The sequence below is a fragment of the Mustela nigripes genome, unplaced genomic scaffold (genome assembly GCF_022355385.1).
Source record: "Mustela nigripes isolate SB6536 unplaced genomic scaffold, MUSNIG.SB6536 HiC_scaffold_20, whole genome shotgun sequence".
In the NCBI taxonomy this organism is placed as follows: domain Eukaryota; kingdom Metazoa; phylum Chordata; class Mammalia; order Carnivora; family Mustelidae; genus Mustela; species Mustela nigripes.
Genome location: NW_026739436.1, coordinates 883,112 through 897,323, shown reverse-complemented (window position 1 = coordinate 897,323; position 14,212 = coordinate 883,112).

Here is a 14,212-nt window from a genome sequence, read left to right as displayed (position 1 = left end):
TTTATATATAGGTAATTTTTTTAACCTAATAACCATCACAGCGAGCTGTCCAGTACATCAAATTCCATAATAACCTTCTAAACTGAACTTTTTGATACATAAACCTATGTTTTTCTTTTGCGTTTCTATTTTTTGAATTCCTTCTTTTTTAAAAAAAATTTTAGTTTAGTCTAGTTTATTCCTTTTTATTTTTATCTTCTAATATTCATATAGAGTTAAACTTCAAAATAATCTCCTTTCCCCAATTAATACTACCCCTATAGTAAACCAATTTTTAATCCCCCTTTATCTTAGGAAAGTTGAGTCCTTTAACAAAAATATCAAGACACATCCAGGAAGAATCAAAACAACCTTTCTCATACACACTGAGAATTTATAACCACTCTCCCATCTTTTTCTTCCACCAGTGTTTTTGTGTTTGTCCTGATAGTATATAAATCTTACACTTGGGGTTCTTTTTGACGAGGTTCTTCATTTATTTGCATATATATATATATATATATATATATATATTTTTTTTTTTTCTCTTGTCAGATACTTGCATCAGTCTTTTTGTCTGTTTTTGTTTGTCTACTTAATAAATTTTACCTTGGGGCCCATTTGGGCTGAACCTTCTCTTTCATGTTCCATTTCTTTCCTGTATCTCTCTCTCTATCTCTTTTTTTTCTTTCCTTCTTTTTCTTTTTCTTTTCTTTTGTCTCTCATTTGGGTGGGGAATCCTGATTGCTCAGAAGTGTTCCAGGGTGCACCTTGACTGCACCACGGTTAATACATCTAGCTACATCTGTTCAGTCATCTCCCACCAAAATGACTAGGAGGAGGAATGCCCAACAGAAGAAAAATACAGAGGATGGACCTTCTGCAACAGAGCTAACGGCTATTAGCATAGACAATATGTTGGAAAGAGAATTCAGGCTAACAATTATCCAGGCAATAACTAGGTTGGAGAAAGCCATGGATGACCAAACAGAATTGATTAGGGCCAAGCTGAAAGTGACCAGACAGGATGTTCACAATGTTAGGGCGGAGCTTAAAGCTACGAGGGAGGAGGTTCACAATGCTCTCAATGAGTTCCAATCTAATCTAAACTCTCTCAAAGCTAGGGTAACTGAGACAGAAGATAGAATTAGTGATCTGGAGGACAAACCGATAGAATGGATCAGGAGGAACCCTGAAACAAACAACGTAGAAACCTCGAAAACAGAATCAGGGAAATAAATGATGCCATGTAGCATTCCAACATCAGAATTATTGGAATCCCTGAAGGGGAGGAGAAAGAAATAAGTCTAGAAGATATAGTGGAACAAGTCCTTCATGAAAATTTTCCCAATCTCGCGAATGGAACCAGCGTTCATGTACTAGAGGCTGAATGGTCTCCACCCAAGATTACACATTCCAAAAAAACATCACGACACCTGATAGTCAAATTGATGAATTATAATTGTAGGTATAATCTCTTGAAAGCTGCTAGGGCAAAGAGGCTCCTTGCTTACAGAGGAAAGCTCATCAGAATAACATCAGACCTGTCCAAAGAGACCTGGAAAGCCAGAAAAGGCTGGCAAGATATATTCAGGGCACTAAATAAGAAGAACATGTAGCCAAGAATACTTTATCCAGCAATACTGGATGGAAAGATAAAGAGTTTCCAAGACCAGCAAGGCTTAAAAGACTATGCAACCACTAAGTCGACACTGCAGGAAATATTAAGGAGGGTTCTATAAAAGAGGAAAAATCCTAAGAATAGCATTGAACAGAAATATAGAGACAATCTACAGAAAGAAAGACTTTAAAGGTAACTCGATGTCAATAAAAACGTATATATCAATAATCACTCTCAATGTGAATGGCCTAAGCACCCATAAAATGGCACAGGGTTGCAGATTGGATAAAACGACAGGACCCATCCATATGTTGTCTACAAGGGACCCATTTTGAACCTAAAGATACACCCAGACTGAAAGTGAAGGGATGGAGAAGCTTTTTTCATACCAATGGGTCTCAAAAGAAGACTGGGGTAGCGATTTTCATATCAGATAAATTAGATTTTAAACTAAAGACTGTAGTCAGAGATACAGAAGGAAACTACATAATCCTTAAAGGGACTATCCACCAAGATGATCTAACAATTGTAAATATCTATGCCCTCAATACGGAAGCAGCCAATTACATAAAAAAACAGTTAATCAAGGTAGAGTCATATTGATGTGAATACATTAATAGTAGGAGACCTTAATACGCCTTTCTCAGAAATGGACAGATCATCAAAGCAGAAAATCAATAAAGAAACAAGAGCATTGAATGACACATTGGACCAGATGGACCTCATAGATATATACAGAACATTCCACCCTAAAACAACAGAATACTCATTCTTCTCAAGTACACACGGAACCTTCTCAAGAATAGACCACATACTGGGTCGTGAATCAGGACTCAACCGATACCAAAAGACTGAGATTATTCCCTGCATATTCTCAGATCACAATGCTTTGAAACTGGAGCTTAATCACAAGGAAAAGTTAGGAAGGAACTCAAACACCTGGAAGCTAAAGGCCACCTTGCTTAAGAATGCTTGGATCAACCAAGAATCAAAGAAGACCTGAAACAATTCATGGAAACCAATGAGAATAAAGACACTACAGTCCAAAACCTATGGGATACAGCAAAGGTGGTCCTAAGGGGGAAATACATAGCCATCCAAGCCTCCCTCAAAAAAATTGAAAAATCCAGAACACAGCAGCTTTCTCTACACCTTAAAGAACTGGAGAATCAACAACAAATCAAACCAAATCCAAACATAAGAAGGGAAATCATCAAGATTAGAGCTGAGATCAATGAGGTAGAAACCAATGATACACTAGAATGTATCAATGAAACTAGAAGATTGTTTTTTGAAAGAATCAATAAGATCGATAAGCCACTGGCCACACTAATCCAAAAAAAAAAAAAAAAAAAGAGAGAGAGAGAAAGCCCAAATTCATAAAATTATGAATGAAAAGGGAGAGATCACAATGAACACCAAGGAAAGAGAAACAATCATCAGAAGTTATTATCAACAGTTATATGCCAATAAGCTTAGCAACCTAGATGAAATGGATGCATTCCTGGAAAACTATAAACACCCAAAATTGAACCAGGAAGAAATGGACAACCTGAATAGAATGATATCTAGTAACAAGATTGAAGCAGTGATCCAAAACCTCCCAAAAAACAAGAGCCCAGGACCTGACGGATTCCCTGGGTAATTCTACCAAACTTTCAAAGATGAAATAACACCTATTCTCCTGAAGCTGTTTCAAAAAATTGAAGCAGAAGGAAAACTTCCAGACTCGTTCTATGAAGCCAGCATTACCCTGATCCCCAAACCAGGCAAAGACCCTACCAAAAAGGAGAATTTCAGACCAATATCACTGATGAATATGGATGCTAAGATTCTCAACAAGATCCTAGCAAACAGGATCCAACAACATTAAAAAGATTATTCAGGGCACCTGGGTGGCTCAGTGGGTTAAGCCGCTGCCTTCCGCTCAGGTCATGATCTCAGGGTCCTGGGATCGAGTCCCGCATCGGGCTCTCTGCTCAGCAGGGAGCCTGCTTCCCTCTCTCTCTCTCTGCCTGCCTCTCCATCTACTTGTGATTTCTCTCTGTCAAATAAATAAATAAAATCTTAAAAAAAAAAAAGATTATTCATCATGACCAGGTGGGATTCATCCCTGGGCTACAAGGATGGTTCAACATTCACAAATCAATCAATGTGATAGAACAAATTAATAAGAAAAGAGAGAAGAACCACAGGGTCCTCTCAATCAATGCAGAAAAAGCATTTGACAAAATCCAGCATTCATTCTTGATTAAAACGCTTCAAAGTATAGGGATAGAGGGAACATTCCTGAACTTCATCAAATCTATCTATGAAAGACCCACAGCAAATATCATCCTCAATGGGAAAAAGCTTGCAGCCTTCCCTTTGAGATCAGGAACAAGACAAGGATGCCCACTTTCACCACTCTGGTTCAACATAGTATTAGAAGTACTAGCAACAGCAATCAGTCAACAAAGAGAAATAAAAGGTATCCATATTGGCAATGAAGAAGTCAAATTCTCTCTCTTCGCAGATGACATGATTCTTTATATGGAAAACCCAAAAGACTCCACCCCCAAACTACTAGAACTAATATAGCAATTCAGCAACGTGGCAGGATGCAAAGTCAATGTGCAGAAATCAGTGGCTTTCTTATACACTAACAATGAAAATAAAGAAAGGGAAATTAGAGAATTGATTCCATTTACTATAGCACCAAGAACCATAAGATACCTGGAAATAACCCTAACCAAAGAGGTAAAGGATCTGTACTTGAGGATTACAGAACACTCATAAAGGAAATTGCAGAAGACACAAAAAGATGGAAGACCATTCCATGCTCTTGGATCGGAAGAATAAACATTGTTAAAATGTCTATACTGCCTATAGCAATCTATACTTTTAATGCCATTCCGATCAAAATTCCACTGGTATTCTTCAAAGAGCTGGAGCAAATAATTCAGAAATTTGTATGGAATCAGAAGAGACCCGAAATCGCTAAGGAAATGTTGAAAAACAGAAATAGAACTGGGGGCATCACGTTACCTGATTTCAAGCTTTACTACAAAGCTGTGATCACCAAGACAGCATGGTACTGGCATAAAAACAGACACATAGACCAGTGGAACAGAGTAGAGAGCCCAGATATGGACCCTCAACTCTATGGTTAATTAATGTTTGACAAAACAGGAAAAAATATACAGTGGAAAAAAGACAGTCTCTTCAATAAATGGTGCTGGGAAAACTAGACAGTTATATGTAGAAGAATGAAACTCGACCATTCTCTTACACCATACACAAAGATAAACTCAAAATAGATAAAAGACCACAACGTGAGACAGGAATCCATCAGAATCCTAGAGGAGAAATAGGCAGTAACCTCTTCGATACCAGCCACAGCAACTTCTTTCAAGATATGTCTCCAAAGGCAAAGGAAACAAAAGTGAAAATAAACTTTTGGGACTTCATCAAAATCAAGAGGTTCTGCACAGCAAAGGAAACAGTCAAAAAACAAAGAGGAAACCCACGGAATGGGAGAAGATATTTTCAAATGACAGTACAGACAAAAGGTTGATATTCAGGATCTATAATGAACTCCTCAAACTCAACACACACAAAACAGACAATCCTATCAAAAAATGGGCAGAAGATATGAACAGACACTTCTTCAATCAAGACATACAAATGGCTATCAGACGCATGAAAAAATGTTCATTATCACTAGCTCTCAGGGAGATTCAAATTAAAACCACATTGAGATATCACCTTACACCAGTTAGAATGGCCAAAATTAATAAGACAGGAAACAACATGTGTTGGAGGGGATGTGGAGAAAGGGGAACCCTCTTCCACTGTTGGTGGGAATGCAGGTTGGTGCAGCCTCTTTGGAGAACAGTGTGGATATTCCTCAAGAAATTAAAAATAGAACTTCCCTATGACCCTGCAAATGCACTCCTGGATATTTACCCCAAAGATAGAGATGTAGTGAAAAGAAGGGTCATCTGTACCCCAATGTTTACAGCAGCAATGGCCACGGTTGCCAAACTGTGGAAAGAATCAAGATGCCCTTCAGTGGATGAATGGATAAGGAAGATGTGGTGCATATACACTATGGAGTATTATGCCTCCATCAGAAAGGATGAATATCCAACTTTTGTAGCAACATGGACATTACTCAGAGAGATTATGCTGAGTGAAATAAGTCAAGCAGAGAGAGTCAATTATCATATGGTTTCACTTATTTGTGGAGCATAATGAATAACATGGAAGACATGGAATGTTAGGAGAAAGGAGTTGGGGTAAATTGGAAGGGGAGGTGAATCACGAGAGACTATGGACTCTGAAAAACAATCTGAGGGGTTTGAAGTGGCAGTGGGGTGGGAGGTGGGGTACCAAGTGGTGGATATTATAGAGGGCACGGATTGCATGGAGCACTGTGTGTGGTGAAAAACTAATGAATACTGTATTGCTGAAAATAAATATATTTATTTTTTAAAAATTTAAGTCAGAACTACCCTACAATTCAAAAATTACATTACTGTGTGTTTACCTCCAAAATACAAAAACACTATTCAAAGAGATACATGCATCCCTATGTTTATAGCAATGTTATTTACAATGGTTCAAATACGGAGGCAGCTGAGATGTCCATTGATTGATGAACAGATAAAGAAGATACATGAGTATAATATATAAATAACAATATATATGTGTGTATGTATATTATATATAATAACATTTATATATAATATAATGATATATATCATTATAATATAATATAACATATTATATTGATATATAATATATTATATAACATATTATAATGATATATAATATATTATATATGTTATATAATATATATAATTATGTTATAACATAATGTAATATGATATATATTATAATATAAATATAGCATATATATACATTTTATATAAGTAAATATATAAATAATAACAATATAATAATGTGATATATATAACAAATTATATGTATATATAATATATATCACCCTATTATTCAGACATAAAAACTAATGAAATATTGTGGTGCCTGGCTGGCTCAGCTGGTAGAATATGCGTCTTGATCTCAGGGTCATGAATTCAAGCCCCATGTTGGGCATAAAAAAATGAAAAAGGAGTGTTCTTGCCATTTTCAATGACATGGATAGAGCTAGAGAGTACTATGTTAAGTGAAATAGTCAGAGAAAGACAAATACCATATTATTTTATTCATAGGTAGAGTTTAAGAAACAAAACAAAAGAGTAATGAAAAAATAATAAATAGACAAGCCAAGAAGCAGACTCTTGATTCTAGAGAACAAACTGATGGTTACCAGAGGGGAGGTGGGTAGGGGAGATGGATGGGTTAAATAGGTCATGGGGATGACAGAAGCTATTTACGATAAACATCAGATGTTATATAGAAGTGCAGAACCAGTATATTGTACACTTGAAACTAATATTATTAACTAACTGGTATTTAAATAAAAACTAAAAAAAATTTATGAGATAACTAAAAAAATTGTATTTTGACATATTAGATAACTTAGAAGAAATGTACAAATTGCCAGAAAATAAAATCACCCAAACTGACTAATCAAGAAATAAAAATCTCACTGTATGATAATTAAAGAATCTGAATAAGAAACAAAAATCTCCTAAGGAAAATGCATGACCAAACGTTTTCATGGTTTATTTCTAGTAGCATTTAAAGAACAAAGGAAAATTCTACAAACAAATAAAGAACATTTAATATCTACTGTCAAACTATTCCAAAAAATAAAAAAGGAAGGAAAGTTTCCGAATACATTCTGTGAGGCTGGCATTATCCTCGTACCAAAATCAGACAAACACACTACTAAAAAAGAGAACTAGAGTCCCATATTCTCCATGAACATGAATGAAATAATCCTCAACAAGAAATAGTAAACTTGAACCACATATTGAAAGGCTCATTCACCATGATGAAGTGGGATTTATTCAGGGGGTGCAAAGGTGGTTCAATATTTACAAATCAATCTGTGTGTTACATTGTATGATAAATTAACAAAATCAAGAAGATAAAAATCATGATCATCTCAAAAGATGCAGGAAAAAACGTTTGACAAAACTCAAAATGCACTCAAGATAAAAACTCTCAACAAAGTAGACTGCATAAATATACCTCAGTGAAATAAAGGCCAGATATGAAAAGCCAATATGTAATATTATATTCAATAGAGAAAAACGGAGTGCTTTTCCTCCAAGACCAGAAAAAAAAAACAAGAATATCAATTTTCACTATTTATATTCAACAAAATATTGGAAGTCTTAGTCATAGCAATGAGGTAAGAAAAAGAAAAAAAAGACATTTAAATTGGTTAGGAATAAGAAATACTGTTTCTATTTGAAGATAACCTGATACTATACACAGGTAACCCTAAAAACTTCACAATAAAATTACTAAGACTAGCAGGTGAGCCTAGTAAACTGCAGGAGACAATACCAATATACAGAACTCTTCTGCATTTCTGTATGTTAATAATCAAGCAGCAGAAGGAGAAATTAAGAAAACAATACCATTTACAATTATATCCAAAAGAAATCTTAAAAATAAATTTAACCAAGAAAATGAAATAATGGTATACTATAATCTATAAGACATTAAGGAAAGAAACTGATGAAAATACAAATAAATGGAAATATATTCCATAGTAAGTGATTATAACAGTTATACTACTAAAATTTCAATAGTACCCAAAGTAATGTACAGATTCAGTGTAATACATCAAAATTCCCATGGAATTTTTCACCAAATAGAGCAGTCTTAAAATTTGTAAGGAGCCATAAAAGACTTCAAATACTCAAAGAAATCTTTACAAAGAAGAACAAAGCTAGAGGTATCATGTTTCCTGATTTCAAACTATATTACAAAGCTTTAGTAATTATAATAGTATACTATTGGTGTAAAAACAGACATGTGGACCAATGAAAATAGCAAATAAGAAATAAACCCACACATATGTGATCAAGTATTTCATTACAAATGAGTCAAGAATATCCAATGGGGAAGGATAGTCTGTTCCATAAAGGAAAGCTATTTGGGAAAACTGATTAGAAACATTCAAGATAATAAAACTAGATTATTCTATACCATACACAAATATAATACAAAATGGATTGAAGATTTGAATATGAATGTGACACCATAAAACTGACACCATAAAACTCCTGGATGAAATAACACAGATAATTAGTTCCCTTACATCAGCAAAGTCAACAAAAGCCAAAGTAAACAAGTGGGAGTACATCAAACTAAAACGCTACAGTGTAGCAAAGGAAATCATCAACAAAATTAGTAGATGTTAGTATTAAGTAGATAACCTACTGAATAGGAGAAAACACATATTTGATAAGGGTTTATTATCCAAAAAATACAAAGAACTCATACAACAATGGGGGAAAAAAAACAAATCCCCCAATCCTATTTTTTTAAATGGACAGCAGATCTGAATAGACATTTTTTGCCAAAGAAGATATATAGATAGCCAACAGGTACATGAAAAGAAGCTCAACATCACTAATCAGGGAAAATCAAATCAAAACCACAATGAGATATCTATCACTTTACACCTGTTAGAACAGTTATTATCAAAAAGACAAGAAGTAACAAGTGTTAGCAAGGATGTGAAGAAAATGCATTGTTGGTGGGAATGCAAACTGGAGCAGCCGCTTTGGAAAACAATATGCAGGTTCTTCAAAAAAAGTTGAAAATATAACTACCATATGATCCAGCAATTCTACTTCTGGGTATATAGCAAAAGAATACAAAAACACAAAGTTGAGAATACATATGCAGAACTATGTTCACTACAGCGTTATTTACAAATGCCAACATATGGAATCAGCCCAAGGGTCCATCAATAAATGAATGGATAAAAATGTGGCTAACATATATATACAGACATATATGCCATAAAGAAGAGTGAAATCTTGCCATTTATGACAAAATGGATGGAGCCTAAAAAATATTATGATAATTTAAAAACACGAGAAAAGACAAAAACAAACACTGATATCACTTACATGTATAACCTAAAAAACAGCAACAAAGCAAGCTCATAGATAGAGAACAGATTGGTGATTGCCAGAGGGAGGGACAGGGATGGGAGTAATAGGTGCAAAGGTACAAAATAATTATCAGGAAGTAATGTACAACACGGTCACTATATTTAGTATATTGTATTGCATAGTTGCAAACTGATAAGTGAGTAGGTCTTAAAATTCCTCACCACAAGGGAAAAATTTGAAGAGTGCCTGTGTGGCTCACTTAATTGAGCATCTAAATCTTGATTTTGGCTCAGGGCATTATCTCAGTGTCAGGGTTCAAGGTTTGAGTTGGGCTCCATGCTTAGCTTAACAGTATGTCTGCTTAAGATTCTCTCCCTCCCCCTCTCTCTTTTTCTCTCTCTCTGTCTCTCAAACAAATAAATAAATTATTAAAAAATAAAAAAAATATTTTGTAACTATGAATAGTGATGGATGTTAACTAGACTATTGCGATTTTTTATTATGTATACAAATACCTTGCTATGTAAGTATTTTTTACTTAGTAAGGACATACATACTTACTATGTAGTAAATATTTTACTATGTATACAAATTTCTTATATTGTTCACCTGAAGTTAATATGTCAACTCTATCTCAATAATAAGAAAATGTATACACATGACCAAAAACACATGAAAAGATGCTAATATCAATGTAAGTCAAAGCCATATACATTCTACATATACATTACTTTAGCCATAAAATAAAATAAACACAATATTTTGGTGAGAATGTGAAAAGCCAGACACCCATTGCTGCCAGAAATATAAAGCTTTACAGCTACTGTGAAAGAGCTTGACTATTCATCGTATAAATAAAACCAACTATCATATGACTCTGTGATTTTCTATTGTACATGAATTCCTATAACAGAGTCACCAAAAGGCATGTCTACATGTCTACATGTCTACATGTCTACAAAAATAAATGAACATTATTCAGATCCCTAAAACAGACTATTTTTCAACGATAAGATGGATTAAAATACAGGTACATGCTACAAGGCAGATGCCTCAAGATAATATGCTAAGTAAAAGAAGCCAGACATAGTAAGTCCCCTATTATGTAGTTCTTTGTGTATGAAATGTCCTGAGGTACCTAGAGGGCTCAGTTAGTTAACCATCCATTCTTGGTTTCAGTTCAGGTCATGATTTCAGAGTCATGAGATAGTGCCCCTTGAGACTCCACTGGGAGTCTGCTTAGAATTCTCTCTTTCTCTTTCTGCCCCTTGCCCCACTTTATCTCTCTCTCTAATAAATACATAAAATCTTTATGGAGGGAATAAAGGAAAAGAAATAAGCCAAATAGATAAATCCATAGAGACAGAGGCTCATTAGTTGTATGTGCTTGGAATAGAATTAATGGGAAGGGCTGCTTAATGAACACAGAGTCTCCCTTTGGGACTGTGAAAATTTTTTGAAATTAGATGGTGGTGATCACTGCACAACATTATAACTGAATGCCAATAAATTATACATGTCAAATACTTGATCTTATGTTATGAATGTTACCTCAATTAAAAAAATAACTTTTGGGGAGCAGTGATTGGAAACTGTGAGATTTTAAAAGTAAAAGATCAAGAATTCATGATGAATATGTTAATTAACACATGGAGGTGAGGAAAATCCTTTCACAATTTGTCTATATATCAAATCATCATGCTATACATTTTGAATATCTTGATATAATTTGTCAAGTTTACTTCAATACAGCTTTTTAAAAATGCCAGGACCTTAGCAGAAAAATAAGTTGGCAAAGTAATTTATTTGCATCCTGAGTTTTGAAGGAGATTTTAACACAAACTTAACTAATTTATAGGAACTTTTAAATCTCATCCAAAAAAGTCTTTGAGGTTTTGTTTTTTTGTTTTTTTTTTTTTTTCATAAACTTGGTTCCCATAATTTGCACACAAAAGATTCTGTCTCTGGAAAGTTAGACAATTGTATTGTTGGACAATTAATGTCTCCTTCATCAGATATTTAATGAAATAATTCATTTTGTGGTTGCCTAAAAATGATGTTCATTATTGTAAGTGTAACATAACTTAAATTATTTCTATTTTGGCTTATAATAAACATTTTTTTTGTCTCGATTTTAAAGACATTCCAAAGTAGTTAATGATATACATAAGTAAACAATACTAACTAGACTCCTGGAGATGATACACATTTGTGTAGAGTGATACTGAATGAAATATTGATACATATTACAAGATGGATAAAACTAGAAGCACTATGCTAGTTAAAGAAGTAAAACACAAAAAGTTACATACTGTATCCTTCCAGTTTTTATGACACATCCAGAATAGGTAAATTGACCAGAAAGCTGACTAGCAGCTGCCTGGCTTTGGAGGATGGGAGAAGGGAAGAACCAGTACTTTCACAATGCATTCAAATGAAATGACAACCAACTTACAAAATGCTGCTATATACATAGGGTTTTTTTTTTAAAGATTTTATTTATTTATTTGTTAGAGAGAAAGAGAGAGAACAAGCAGGGGAAACTGCAGAGGCAGAGGGAGAGGCAGGCTTCCTGTCTGAGAAGGGAGCCCAACTTGGGACTGGATCCCAGGACCTTGGGATCACAATCTGAGCCAAAAGCAGATGCTGTCCTGACTGAGCCACTCAGGTGCCCCTATTCATAAACTAATTAATTAATATTAATTAAGTTGAATGGATGAATCAAATATTTACCAAAACCTACATTAAATACAGAAGAAAATAAAGAGAAAGGAACCCAACATAACACTTAAGAAAGTCACCAAGGTGCAAAGACAGAAAGCAGGGGAAAAAAAAGAAAACATGGAATTGCAACAAGAACCAGAAAACAATTAATAAAATAACAATAAATTCATATCTATCAATAACTGTGTTAAATGCAAATAGACTAAATGCTCTGATAATAATTATATGTATTATATATTTTGGCATTTTTTAAAAAAAAATTCAAGCTTTTATTTAGATCCCATTTAGTTAACACATGGTGTAATGTTGGTTTCAGGTATACAATACAGTGATTCAACATTTCCATACATCACCCAGTGCTCATCCTGAAAAATGCCCTCCTTCATCCTCATCATCTATTTAACCAATCTTCCCACCCAACTCCCCTCTGGTAACCATTAGCTTGCTGTCTATAGTTGAGAGTGTTTTTGAGTTTTCCTGTCTTTTGTTCCCCTTATTGTTTATTTGTTTTATAAATTCCACCTATCAACAAAATTATATGGTATTTGTCTTTCTCTGAATGACTTATTTTAGTTAGCATAATACCCCCTAGCTTCATCCACATTGTTGCAATTGTCAAGATTTCATTTTTTTTCATGGCTAATAGGACATTCAGGCCCTTTCTGTAACTTGGGTATTGTATATAATGCTGCTGTAAACATGGGGGTGCATGTATCTGTTTGAATCACTAGTTTTGTATCATTTGGGTAAATATGTAGTAGTGAAATTGCTGGCTCATAGGGTAGCTCTATTTTTAGCTTTTTGAGGAACTACCATACTGTTTTCCAGAGTGGCTGCTCCAGTTTGCATTCCCTCCAACAATGAAGGATACGTCACCTTTCTCCACATCCTTAACAACATCTCTTTCCTGAGTTGGTAATTTTAGTCATTCTGACTGATATGAGGTGATATTTCATGATACTTCTGATTTGCATTTCTCTGGTTATGAGTGATACTGAGCATCTTTTTGTTTGTCTATTAACCATCTGTATGTCTTCTTTGAAAAATGTCTGTTCATGTCTTCTGCCCATATTTTAATTAATTGGATTACTAGTTTTTTAGATGGTGAAATTTTTTTTAAGACTTTAGTTATTTATTTGTCAGAGAAAGAGAGAGTGAGTGTACACAAGCAAGGGGAGTGGCAGGCTGTGGGAGAAGCAGGCTTCCTGCTGAGCAAGGAGCCCCATGCAGTACTCTATCACAGGACTCTGGGATCATGACCTAAGCTGAAGCTTAACCGACTGAGCCACTCAGGTGTTCCTGGGTGTTGAGTTTTGTAAGTACTTTATATATTTTGGTTACTAACCTTTTTAGCAGAACTGTCATTTGCAAATAATCTTCTCCCAATCCATAGGCTATCTTTTAGTTTTGTTGATTGTTTGCTGTGCAGAAGCTTTTTATCTTGGTGAAATCCCAAAGTTTATTTTTGCTTTTGTTTTCCTTGTTTCTGGAGATATATATAGAAAAAAATTGCTATGATGAATATCAAAAAAGTTACTCCCTATGTTCTCCTCTAGGATATTGATGGATTCCTGTCTCACATTGAGATCTTTCATCCATTTTGAGTGTATTTTTGTGTACAGTTTAAGAAAGTGATTCATTTGCATTCTTCTGCATGTGGCTGTCCAGTTTTCCCAACACTGTTTGATTTTTTTTTTTAATTTTTTATTTTTTATAAACATATATTTTTATCCCCAGGGGTACAGGTCTGTGAATCACCAGGTTTACACACTTCACAGCACTCACCAAATCACATACCCTCCCCAATGTCCATAATCCCACCCCCTTCTCCCAAACCCCCTCCCCCCGGCAACCCTCG